Source organism: Amblyomma mixtum, chromosome 3, assembly GCF_055824585.1.
Source record: "Amblyomma mixtum isolate Tamu chromosome 3, ASM5582458v1, whole genome shotgun sequence".
NCBI classification, from domain to species: Eukaryota; Metazoa; Arthropoda; class Arachnida; order Ixodida; family Ixodidae; genus Amblyomma; species Amblyomma mixtum.
The window spans coordinates 420,331,568-420,344,781 of record NC_143014.1 but is presented as its reverse complement, the minus strand read 5'-3'; the positions used below and the strand labels follow the sequence as shown (position 1 = coordinate 420,344,781).

The following is a 13,214-nucleotide window of genomic DNA, read 5'->3' as shown; positions in this document are numbered from 1 at the left end:
AGAGGGAGAGCTTTCATCAAGTCCAGCTTCAAAGGGCAAAAATTTTGAGGGGGCACTATGGTGATCTAAAGTGTGATGAGGCTAAATTCCCGCAACACTGTCCAGCGCCCTTACACTAGACAAGGAGAACTGCATATCCGTTGGCAGGGAGTTGGCATAGCATAGTGATTAGCACGCTTGGTTGTGTGGCGCCATCTGGTGTAAACACCACAAATCACAAACGTTTCATGTAGCGGACGGACGGACAGAGCCATGGCCGAGTTGTGTGGCTGCGACGACGTCCATGGGAATCATCTCATCCGCTACTTTGCCACTGGCAACTGGTATTGTGAGTCTCTGACCCGAATATGTCGTGCAGGTGTACAAGGTCCTGAAGCTGAAGGACCACCCTTCAGCAATCCAGATCCGGTATGCGGGCGCCAAGGGCATGCTCTGTGTTAATCCCACGCTGTCGGATTCCAAACTGCTGTGCCTGCGTCCAAGCATGCGCAAGTTCCCATGCACCAGCTCAGAGTACCTTGAGGTGATCAAGATCTCGGCACCGCGTGAGTATCGGCTTCTTTGACTGTCTTTTTGCGAGCACGCTTTCATTTCATTTCATTTTTATTTCCTTAAAGGCCCCTTCTTGGCATTTTACGTAAGGGGTGAGCTGCAATGAGTTTTACTGTGCATATCAAAAGGCATCTGTCTATGTGCATCTCTAGTAGAGATAAGACATGACGGTGTAATAATTCATTGACATCCACCGAAGTCAGGCACATAGCCCCAAGGCAATTTTGTTGGAAAAGGGGGGAGGGTACTTGGCATATCAAGCTCTAAACCTTCACAAGCCTGATGCATTTATTTATTTATTTATTAGTTACCTGCATCGCGCTGCAGGATATTACAGCAAGGGGGGTACTGACTTCATTTTAGGTATCAAACAATTATTGCAGTGCTTGGATGTTGAGATAACTTGTGCTAATGTCACGAATTGGGGTGACGGGTCCCCGACTGCTGGAGGGGAATGCTTTCTCCTGCAGGTTCGAAGAAAAGAACAGAGAAATCAAACAAAACAAAACGAAGCCGTGTTTACAGTGGAACCTCGATTATACGACGTTCAGGGGACCGCGCGAAACCGTCGTATAATCCGGGTGTCGTATAATCGAAAATCAAAGAATGCGGCCAGTGGCGCTCGGCCTTGCGCCGAAAACTGTTGACCGGCTTCAAGCCCGCGGCAAGTACGCCAATCAGATTAAAAAAGACAAAGCCCAGCATTTGTTTGAAACAGATTTGCAAAAAAATCTTTATTACCGTTTAAAAAAACCGGTAATTTTTTTTTTTTTGCACCTTTGCCCAACCTCGGCGCATCAACTTTCTTTCAAGGGCTGCCACGTCTGGCAGTAAGTCGCCAACATCGTCGCGCGCGCAAGCAAAGCGCCGGATGTTGTCGACGCTCTGCAACACGTCTGTCCGCGTAACTAGGAATGGGAGCAATGGGAGCGCAAACCTCTGCATCGTTGTCCACTTCGGAAGTTTTATCGTGGGGCACAAGCATCCATTACTTCCATTACAAAAAGCGCCGTGGACGCCGCTGTCCTCGCTTGGGCGAGCGGGGCCTCGCCCGCTTATCTGTTTTTTCATCAGCGTCGGCTCCTGCAGACGCATCTGTTGCTGGGACGCGCGTCTTATCTTTTCTCTTTATCTTTCCTCTGATCTTTTAACTCTCCTCGGCAGCGGTGGTGGCTTGGCTCACGCCAGTAGGCGGGCCCGTGCGCTTTCCTTTTCATCCTTCTCTCAGTGGCAACGACAACACGCAGGCCGCGCCTCCTTGGGACTCCGACTGCACAGGCTCGACGAAAAAGAGAGCAAGTGCACTTGGCGGCCTCGGCAACGCTCTCTGCCGCGCAAAAACGGGGGTGCTTAGATTCGCATGCAGTTTTTTTTTTTCAGAAATTTTTTCCGAAAATAGGGGGGGGGGGGGGTGCTTAGAATCGCGAAAATACGGTACATCCCGGCCTGCGTTTGCTGACGGCCTTTTTTGACGGACGGTACGAGCCAGCCGTCGTACGAAGCGGGGTCCTTCTAAAATTTGCGTCGTATAACCGAGGTTTTTAATGCATTGTCTCTATGGGGGGTTTTGCCGGGACCGCACAAATTCGACGTAAAATGCGGGTCGTCGCATGACCGGGGGACGTATAATCGAGGTTCCACTGTATATTTTAAAGGAAAGGAGCCAATAAAAGAAACGAAAACACCAAGGAAAACACACACTAGAAACGCGTACAACACTAGAGACAAAAAGGAGAGAGTTCACCGGATACAAAGCGTCCCAGGTGGAGCGGGAAGGCCTTGCAGGTAGCACAGACGCGAATTGGCGAGTTGCGATGCGTCGCTGGCGTTGCGTCCAGAGAGGCAGTGGTAGAGAGCCAGGAGATGAGGAACGGAGATGACACGGGAGACGCTGACGAACTCTTGTCAGTCGCCCCCAAGAACTGGGCAGCTGCAGCAGGAAAACTGTAGCCAGGTCCTGTCGACAGCGTTCCGCAAACACCGTAGGCTTGTGCAGCCTATCCCAGGAAGCCGTGGCAGCAAAGTGGCGATCGCAGTAGGCCTGCGTCGTTGATTCAAGGGAGGTCCACAGCAGCACAGACCCGAAGTCTGACGGCTGCCACCTCCACGCTTGAATGAGGCTTAATGATCTTGCGTCGATGATCCAAGGGAAGTCACTGGCAGCTCGAATCCAACGTCCGACAGCTGCCACTTCCACGCTTGAATGGGGACTCGATGGTCTTGAGTCGATGATTCAAGGGAAGCCACCGGCAGCTCGGATCCAACGTCCGACAGCTGCCACTTCCACGCTTGAATGACCAGACTTGTGCTGCTATGTCTTCCTCAACACCTCGGTTTGCTTACACGTAGCTCTACGCTCCTCGTGCCTGCCTCACGCACACCACTCGCAACGCGGGGCTGGCACGTACGGTGCTCCGCTGTCCGATGCACCACTGCCAACACGCCGCGTTCCAAAAATCCCTCACCAGTGTGGTGTGCATATCACAGCTAAACGTGGCGCAGTCTCTGCAGTGAACGATTTGATGGTCATTGGGCCACGTCTTTGTACTAGCCGTGATCTGCCTTGTTCTCCAGTGCCCTGCGCTTCTTGTCCACTGGGTACTGTATATCTTGACTGCTCCCGAACGCTGCTGCTCGGGTGACCTTGGTGGTTCATGTCTTTGTGGATAGCCTGATTTTGGCAATCTGAGTGGCAGGTCTCCTATTTCCTTTCGTTTCCAGGGTCAGTGACCTTGAACCGACCACCATCATCCTCGAGCAGCTGGGCATGACGACGGATACGTTCCTGCGGCTGCAACAGGACATGATCCTTGAGTTCACTGATGCGCTTGTCCAGGAGTCCAGTGCCATTGAAGTGCTGTCGGTGTGGTCTAAGTTGCTGCTGCCATACCAGGACTTGTCCAATGCTGGGTTCCAATTGACCCTGGATCCCTTCCGCTCACTGCTTCTCGCTGTCTACCGAAATGCAGTTGGTAAGTCGAATGGTTTCTAGTGCTTGTGTGACATTGGAGTAACAATGCTAGTGTGTCGCGTAGTTGCCGCTGGTTCATAGTGCAAGAGCCACGCTTTTTGAAGGCGGGACACCGTGTGCACATAAGGGAGGACAAGGGTCTTTGAGCTGTTTTTGTTGATGGAGCAGCTGCACAAGACCTGTGCCTGCAGTACTCCATCAAAGGTCAAAGGTTGAGGCTTCACACATACTCCAGGTTTTTCAGCTTTGCTGGCGAAGCCGCGCTTTCTCTCTAAACAGAAGAAAAGATCACGCCACTGAGTTTACTGGTTAGAGTAGAATCTCAGTGACACATGGCTGATATGAATTTCGGTATCGTGCAAATTTGTAAAATTCCCTGTGGGAAGTTCGTTGTATTGAGTGGGCAAAATTGAAGTGTTCTGCGCAATCTCCATAGACTGTAACGATGGTGTGGGAGCTGCGACCACACATAGTAACTTGGGTGGGTAAGCTACGTCTGGTCTGGCATTTTGGTGGCCTCCCAATGCCACTCAGCTGTGCCGCAGCTCATTTGTTTTATTGGGGACCAAAGTCTCTAGGATGCCTAGAATGCAATTTAGGCACATAGAGCCGTGTTTGTCTACAATCGCATGATTTCGCTACCACGTATTAAAGAAAAGGGTTTTGACTTTTGCCTGTTCAAGTGTGGTCTCCAGCCAATGGCTGATAATAGGGCTATCGGCTTTGTTTATGGTGCATGCAGTTCAGAGACCTTTGTCGCCAACTGTTCATGCCACCTTTCCCTTGGCTCAGAGCTTGAAGTTACAGATAACCGAGTGTTTTCATTACGGAATTCCATCTATTGTGCGAGTCATGATCAGCTTGACTACGCTCACTGCATGGCAAAGGCCTCTCCCATGTCTCTCTAATTAACCCTGTTCTTTGCCAGTTGTGGCCACCGTATCCCAGCAATCTTCTCAATCTCATCCGTCCACCTAACTTTCTACCGCCCCCTGCTACGCTTGCCTTCTCTTGGAATCCACTCCGTTACCCTTAAGGACCAGCTTACCCTTAAGGACCGTTACCCTTAAGGATCTTGCCTTTGCATTACATGCCCTGCTCAAGCCCATTTCTTCCTCTTGATTTCAACTAGGATGTCATTAACCCGTGTTTGTTCTCTCACCCATTCCGCCCGCTTCCGGTCTCTTAACGTTACACCTATCATTTTTCTTTCCATAGCTCGCTGCGTTGTCCTTAACTTAAGCTGAACCCTCTTTGCTCCCAAACCAATTAACACTATTAAGCGAGTAAATGTACCCAATGGTAAACAAATTCCCTTGGACGTCCAAGACGTCCACAGGACATCCATGGGAGTAATAGTGCCCATTGGGTAAGTATAGCTGATGTGACAACAGTGAAAGTGTCATGGCCACAAATTTCTTGAGGTGAGTCCTGCCGTTTCCGTCTTGTGAACATTTCAGCTGGCCTCCGGTACAAGACACGCATCGCGTTGCCTGTGGACTGTGCCCGCAACATGCTTGGTGTAGTTGACACGACGGACAAGCTCCAGTATGGCCAGGTGGGTGTGCCATTGGTGTTGCTGCTCGGGTGCTGGCTGGCTGCCAGCTGTAGTGCTTTAGCAGTTGAATTTTGCTCAGCACTGGACTGTAATTTCAGTATGTGGCCCCAGGGATCTTATTGAGCACCCTTCTAGAGGTTTGTGCATTTTGTATTTGGATGAGTGCAGTGTTGTGGGCGTATCTTTGTCCTGTTGGCAGAATGCTGCTTTGTGCGTCCTTAATTGCCTTCAGCCACAGTTACACTGAAGGTTCTGCTCTGACATCGTGTTTCGTACAGATTTCTGACGCCAAGCCAACTGGGCTTTGTATTCTTTTGAGTTCTGTCTGTTATTTGCACACTGTTGTTTTCTTTCATTATAGACAGAGGGAGAGAGAGCTTTTTTTGTTGAAAAAGCAAAGGCTTTAACCAGCATGTCGAACTTGTCAACATGCTCTCTGTGTAGGGGATGCCAACTGTGGAAGGGTGTAGGTGAAAGTACTGTGCAGAAAATGGTGAAACAAATGGGGAATAAGAAATGATAGACTGTGGTCCTGGAATTGAAGTATGGACGTAATAAAATGAGAAAAAAGAAAGCATTGAACTGTTATGAAAGGTTTGTCTGGAAGATAGGTGAACAAAAAGTGGAATGCATGGCTCTGCTTGGGAGGAAAGGTGAAGAATCCTATTACATTAAATACTTGCTTGTTACATTCCCGGATGCTATATTCCGGGTCGTTACATTACCAGGTTTTCTCAATAGAAACCCATGTAATGCAGACCCGCCCGTTACATCGCAACTGTGGCAGTGTTCTAGCATACTATGTCATGAATGCCACTTTGTGGTGGTGCTTTACTTCAGGCCAGCATTTTGACAGCCGATGTTTAGCGCATGCGGAAAGGCGTTGGCAGACCGACCGAAGCAGGATCTAAACTTGATCGGCGACTTCCGGCATGTTGCACCAAACACTGAGCGCACTTAAGGCAAGGTAGAAGGCAAGGTAGATAGATGCCAAGCGAAGGCGAGCGTAGGAGGGGGTGGAGAAGGTCAGCGAGGAGGATGAAATTAGGTACGCGACGTGGATAAGGTGGCCGCTGCTGAGAGGGGTCATGGTTAATTGGAGGTCGATGGAAGGCGTCTTTGTCCTGCAGACGACGTGGATACGCCGATCTTTGCTGACGTTGTTAGGCTGATTACCTATCTATGCGGCTATTTCAGAAGAGTATGTGTAGAAAAAATTTAATGGGCGTCTTGTCTCTAAATCAGCACCAAAGAAGCGCAACCCAGCGGTGTGAGGAAAAAAAACAAATCTTAAAAACAACAGCGCAAAAGAAGGGGCAACGAAGAGACAAACAGGACGAGCGCCGACTATCGACTGACGTTTCTACTTCAGAAGGCGTGAAAATATGGTATTTGAAGGCCTGAAAACAAATATAGAAAGGTCGTTGTAATAGGCACAACTCTTGATACGAAGGCCAAAGGAAAGGCACGTGCCACGCTCAGCTGCTAACAACGTGGGGAGGGGGGGAGGGGGTGTAAGATGAAAAATCATAAAACAAAAACAGAACCAAAAGGAACAACAAAAAGTATTGTAAACACTAATTACAAAAAAGCTACAGTAGAGCTTAGCACGTACCAAGCAACTCGTAATTAAACAATGTGATTTCCTTTGGGAAAAATAAGGATGGTGTGTTGACACAGGTTTGGTTTTTCTGGTCAATGATGAAGGTTTCCCAGATTTCGCGTATGTGCTGGCCGAGATCTTTCTTTCAGATGCGTTTAGGTTAAGCAATCGAAAACAATTTTCACAGTAGGCGCAGTGACCACCAAGGTTGCAAACTGTTGTCGATCTAAGTGAATTGCGGTGCTTGAGAAATGTGCCATTGATACACCTTCTGGTTTGTTCTACGTAATATTTTCCACATGAGAAGAAAATTTCATGTACAACATGCGTTTTCGAGCGACAGCTCAGCACGCGTTTTGCTGTGAGGCTAAGCTCCGCGAGCAGCCACTGCCTGGTAGAGCAGTCAGAGAGTACGGCGAAGTAGGCGCCATGAACTTAGCAGCAAAATTTCGTGGCTGCCCACACTGTGGCAAAACCTGCGGCTCAGACGAATGACACTAAGGTTCGGTCCAGTTGAATTAGTGATTTCCATATCCCATAGGCTGCTTCGCCCTGCCCGAACCAGTGTTGACTAACAAAGCCCCCAATCGGAACATGGTGGCGTCTGTGGAGAAGAATGTCTCGGCATCCTCTGCCCTCTAAAGGTTCAAACAAGCAATCATGCATGGTCTGCGGCGTTCTTAGTGGCGCAAAAATAGCAGAAGATAGGGGTTACTCGTGCGCTGTTTAATCCAAAAGTTTTGCATCCAAATTAAATCAAGCTTCAAAACAAGTCCCCCAACAAGGTAGGCAAACTTTCGTTAGGCTTTGTTCACAACCCACCTTTATCATCCTCATTGTTCACCAACGCAGGACGCAGTATAACAGAGCTCAAGTACTCACCTCGCTGACTGTAAAAAAACTGTCTCTGCGAAAGTATTTCCTAGTTGCGAAAGTTTCCGCGTCACATGTGTCCGTCATATGACTGGCAATAGTAAACCGCTTGCTGCACGGTAACGTCAGCAATGCAGCGGAATGCGCACGAAATTATGCTTCAGGCTGTGTGGCCAAGCACCAAATCCACTTGAGAAAAATGTTGCGTACAGGGGCGCTGGCAACGCAAATGTAGATCTATGCAGGTGTTTTACCGTGAGCATCAAATTCAAGAGAGCCGACAGCGTTATAAAGCATGGGATCTAGTTGGCTGTTGTCGTGGGTACGCTTCACGGCACCAGCTGGACTCATACGTTCGTCTGAAGAACGTAACCCATGAACGTAACCCACAGAAAGAGTTGGACAAGCTGCTGATTCACAGCAGCGAAATCGAGGAAATTTTCCGCCTTATGGCCTACCTTCTACCTGTTGGGTAGCCAGAAAATTTACTGACGATGGCCGATGCAGTACCATGAGAAGTGTCCTGCCCCTCCCCCACGCGGGATCCTTGAGGCCCACAGCTCGTTTGAGCAGAGCCGGACGGTGAAACTGGGGAACTAGCTACACGAATTGCGGCATGGCATCTCTGGTAAGATGATTAAGGCAGCTTAAAGAGTACCGGGTAGAGGCAGGCGAAACGTGCGTTTTATGCCCTGAGATTTGATTACATCTGTAAAAAGAGACCACTACTTAACACGCCCAGCTCTGGGCACATGGAAAGGCTTTCCTGATGAGATTTTAAATGTGCACAGCACGGCAGCAAGGCTGTCCGAAGAACCCCGGTGACGTTTTCGTAGTATTGTTTAATACAAGTGATGCAAGTGCGCGTAGCCGAAGCGCGGCGAAGACAGTGTCTTCATTAGCGATGCGAAATCTGCTCACAAGCTCTTTGCGACGTGTCTGTAGGCCTTCAGAGTGCTTCCACTCAGGTTATGCTCAAGCGCGGTCAGGTTACTGTATTGGTCTAGGATGAACCAATACTAATAAACTAGTGGTAACACTAGTCCAAGTTGGTCGAACCGTCATAGCTTTGCGGTCTCAAGTTCATTCACGGAAGCTCTAGTCCCAGTCCGTTGGGAACTATTGTTGCTTCGAGGGGCTCCGCTAAAGGTGGCCGGACGGGCGATGACGAGGGTTCCTCGAATTTTCATCCCGTGTTACAGCAGGCGTGCCAGGTTCATGCCTGACGGGGAACAGGAGGAACCTCTAAAGGATGTACACGTGACGGTAGGGCACCTACCCACCGACCTCAGGTCGCTTTCGCAGACGCTGCTTGCTCTTGAATCCCTTGAAGATCAGCCAGTCCCTCGAACTCATGCTGCTGGAAACCTCTAGTGATGTCTCCTTCCTCGGCTCGAAGCAAGTCAGTCGTGCAAAAGTTATGAGTGGTGCGTTTTGGTTTTAATCGCTTGCACCAGATGGAACAAACCGTGGGACAACCATGGGTAAAAATTGGGACATGCGTCTCCCTGCCCGGCGCCCGGTGTTGTCAGGACAGTGCACTTAGAGAGGAGGCTCCGCAAATCACGCTGCGCCATTTACGGGGCAAACCCACTTTCAAACACCTCAGCTTGGAAAGGTTGTTTGTCTTACCGATTTTACACGGTAACCTAGTGTTGAATTTCATACGATAGAACCAGAGAGTATCGCCAGATGTATAGGGCGAACTCTCACTGTTGAACAGTTCATGGACGTTTAGAAGGGAAGATTCAAGAGAAACGTGAGGTAGATTTAGGTTGCTTTACGGCTGAACTAATCACTGCCCCGTCCACGGAAAAGTGGTTGAGGCCATTTTCCCAAGATGTTCACCCCAGAAAAGCCGAGAAACAGGCCGCGGGAAATCATGTACCGATACGAAAACCGTTTGGTACCAGGTGTCGTGGGGATATAACTCTCCACTTCAGACGAAGTGTAGCTTGCTTGCGTCTGAAGTGGGGTCCGGGACTGGGACATCCCTAAACTGGTTCAGTGTCCCCTGAAACGCGACGTTCTCCGAAACACAGCTCACAGCTGCTCCTCCTCGCCGATCTCGCGTTAACTCCCTCGTGTCAATATAATCTATCCCCACATCAATAATTCCTTAAAATCGAAGTCTTTTCAAAGCGCAGCTGTTTAGTGCCCGCAGGCTTGATATTGCAGCGTTGTCGGCAGCTTTAATTCCAAGGTTTGGAGAGGTCAAAGCAGGAGGACGTGAAGGGATTTAAAGAGCTCCGATAAAGGGCGAAGTGAAGGAGCTCAGAATAGGTGAAGATAAATTCGTGGGATCTAAAGAGCTCCGAAGAGGGGGGAAGTGAAGGAGCTCAGAATAGGCGAAGATAAATTCGTGGGATCCGCCGCGTACGTCTTAGCACTGTCCCCGCTCACAGATCACGCTACAGCTCGGCGCATATGACTGGTTGACTGTTTCCGCCAAAGTTGACCTCATTGATAAAGAACGACCGGAGGTCTTTGAGGGTGAGGCGTTCGTGCGGTGCAACGACCGCCAATATAAGAACACATGAAACTGCTGCGCTGGTTTAACGCATTAATGATAAGTAATAATCATAGACAATTTTTTTCGGTATTTATTGAACGTAACCTAACTCTCAAATGACGACGAGCAATGGCCTGCATGGGCCACTTTTTTCTGCCTTGACCTGCCTGTGCGCTGCTCTCGCCTCACGCAGGAGAAGCTGAGCGGGAACTGCGACTTCGCGATGGCCATGGGCATGTGGATGACGATCACTGCCCGGTGGACGCACCCCGTTTCGCACGCGTTCTACACAATGGACAGTCGCTGGATCGGCGAGGGGAACAGCAGTGCGCTGGGTCCCATGCTTGCCAGATACCCAGCGCAGAGGAACTACCTTCTTGGTATGTACGCAATGTACGGCTTCGTCGAAAGTGAGTGCATGCCACCTGCTGAATGAGATCGACAATTAGTGAAAATGACATTACTTGTATTCACTTCGCTCGTGACACCATCTTCTTATTTATTACAGTGCTAGCTGAATTATTCTAGTTCCTCCGGTTCCTTGAGTTTGGTGTTGTCGTGCGTGCTGTCTTCTGGTCCGCATTCCTCAATGCACAGCCAGACAGCTGTATGCGCGGTGATTTTTTAAACCTTTATATATCCAACAATATTAGAGAAAAACAATTTTGAACGGAGTTGATGAGCAGTCTTCTTTTTTCTTGTAATAATTCACATTAACAAGCAGTATATGCGCAGATCTCTAGTGGGCAGGCTTGAATTTTTTTGTTTATATATTTCCTATTGTTAGAAGCGTTTCCGGTTTCATTTTTTATAGGAGCATTATCTGCTCAGCGCAGTCGAAAATTGTGTTATTTTCCCAAAGCTGGAGCACGAAGGCTATATTCAAACATTTGAACTACTTTCTCTAATTATTTGCCGTGCAGCGAAATCTCTTCCTTACAGCTTTGCTACATACTCCATCCCTTAAAAGTTAGTGATCTCGGCCCGGAAATCAAACCTATGATTTTAATCAGAACAGCAGGGCTAAACAGAGCCTCCGACGCGAGTGTTTCACCAGCTGTCACGCGCACTCGCTCAATAGCGATAGCTTTGTAAAGGCATCTCTCTGGTTCAGCGGCAGTTGCATTGCTTTTAACAGTGTTCACCGGTTTCCTGGTATGATTGCAGTGACATCCATAGTTTTGTTAGGATGGTAAACACCGATTACAATGCATGAAAACCACTTTACTTTCTCATTTACTTTTTTTTTCTTTTTTTTCTATTGACTTCTACACAGCCCGCAAAATGTGGAACCACTGGCCATCATCGTTCTTGCTGAGGACCTGGCCCGAAGATGCCTTTTCTTCCTTGGGGAGGCTATGAATTTCTTCCCCGAGGAAAATTCTATTACTATGAAACTTTAATGTCTTTATGTACTTTTATCGCGTATTCTCAATGCAAATTATACATCTGTTATGTGTCTTGGCTTTTTTTCATTAGTTATGAAGGCTCCTACAGATTCCTCTATTCGAAAGGGAAGAAGAACTTAGCCCAAAATGAAATATTTTGAGTTATATCTCTTAATTTCAAAACCGGCTCCTCGATGCTATGGGCTCAGAGGAAAATTGTAAGACAGGAAAAAAGGTGCTTTACCCACATAATTTGTAGCAATACTTAGTTCCCTCTCATACAGGAGGGACCAGCATATAAGGTTATGGTTTGGTTTATGGGGTTTAACGTCCCAAAGCGACTGAGGTTATGAGAGACGCCGTAATGAAGGGCTCCGGAAATTTCAACCACCTGGGGTTCTTTAACGTGCACTGACATCGCATAGTACACGGGCCTCGAATTATTCCTCCAAAGAAATTCAACCGCCGCGGCCGGGATCGAACCCGCGTCTTTCGGGCCAGCAGCCGAGCACCATAAGCACAGAGCCACCGCGGCGGCATATATAAGGTTATATATCATTCCGTTAATCATGTGTACATGCTTTGCCTGCTGATGCGGGCAAGCTATTTCCACAAGCGCAAACAAACCATATCTGAGTGTATAAATACCGGATTAGTGACCCGCTTACAAAGTACAGCAAGTAAATGTTGTGAAAGAAAAAACCCTAACGGCATGCTTTACCTAGAATGACTAAAAATATTAGGCCAGCTAACAGACGAATAATTGTCGCCATGCAATAATTGTTGCCATGCATTTCTCGCAATACATGATGCATTAGTCCCCTCTCACTATTTAAAGAAACTTTTCGAGGGGAGAGGACACATGGATTGACCTTAAAAAGATCATCATCATCATTCGCCTGTCTACTCCCACTGGAAGGGAAAGACATCTCCCATGTGTCTCCAATTACCCGTGTCCGCCAGCTGCGGCTACCGTATCCTCGCAGAATTAATCGCATCCACCCATCTAACTCTCTGCCGCACCTTGCTAGATTTGCCTTCACATGGAATCTACTCCGTTACCCTTAAGAACCAGCGGTCATCTTGCCTTCGCATAACATCCCCTGTGCAAGCCCATTTCTTCTTGAATTCGACTAACATGTCATTAACCCGCGGTTCTTCCCTCACCCGCTCTGCCTGCTTTGGGTCTCTTAACATTACACCTAATGTTTTTCTTTTCATAGCTCGCTGCGTTGTCGTTAATCAAAGCTGCGTTCATTTGAAAGTAATTCGAGCTAAAGTGGAAATAATCTGCATCATTGTTATGTACAATTGGGATAAAACTTTGCGGGGCGCCAGTTCTCGGAAAAACGGTTATTGTTCCTTCACCTCCCTGACGTTGTTACGAGAGGAAGGAGCATTTAGCCCTTTGGGCCTTTAATACCTCTATACAGGCGACTGGGTAGCGAGGTAGAGTTACTGAAAAAGTTTTTCCAAGAACTAGCGTCCTGCAAACTGGTGTCCCCGAGAGTACATTCTCTTGTAGTACATGCACACGTAAATCTTTTCGTATAGCTTCTGCCCACAGTGTTCACAGCAGTACAGGTGCCGAAGAAATAAGTAAGAAATAAGTACTAAGTACAAGACCTTCCTTTACGCATGGTATGTATTGCATACATAAAAAGCATGTAGCTTAGAATGAAAGTTTGGTGCTTTGGTGAGTACAGATACATACATTTCATTTTCATGACAAACTGCACACACTGTACCTCTGCCTG

The 13,214-nt window shown here is 48.1% G+C and overlaps 1 pseudogene across 1 annotated transcript in view; it reads left to right on the top strand.

Annotated features, from left to right (window-relative positions):
• The window catches only part of LOC149357878 (uncharacterized), a 35,236-nt pseudogene extending 23,468 nt beyond the window's left edge, over positions 1-11,768 (top strand). The window contains exons 6-10 of the transcript XR_016289374.1: positions 359-545; positions 3,274-3,524; positions 4,984-5,081; positions 10,263-10,449; positions 11,346-11,768. The product of XR_016289374.1 is annotated as an uncharacterized LOC149357878 (transcript). The remainder of the gene's footprint in view (positions 1-358; positions 546-3,273; positions 3,525-4,983; positions 5,082-10,262; positions 10,450-11,345) is intronic.
• The last annotated feature ends 1,446 nt before the right edge of the window (positions 11,769-13,214 follow it).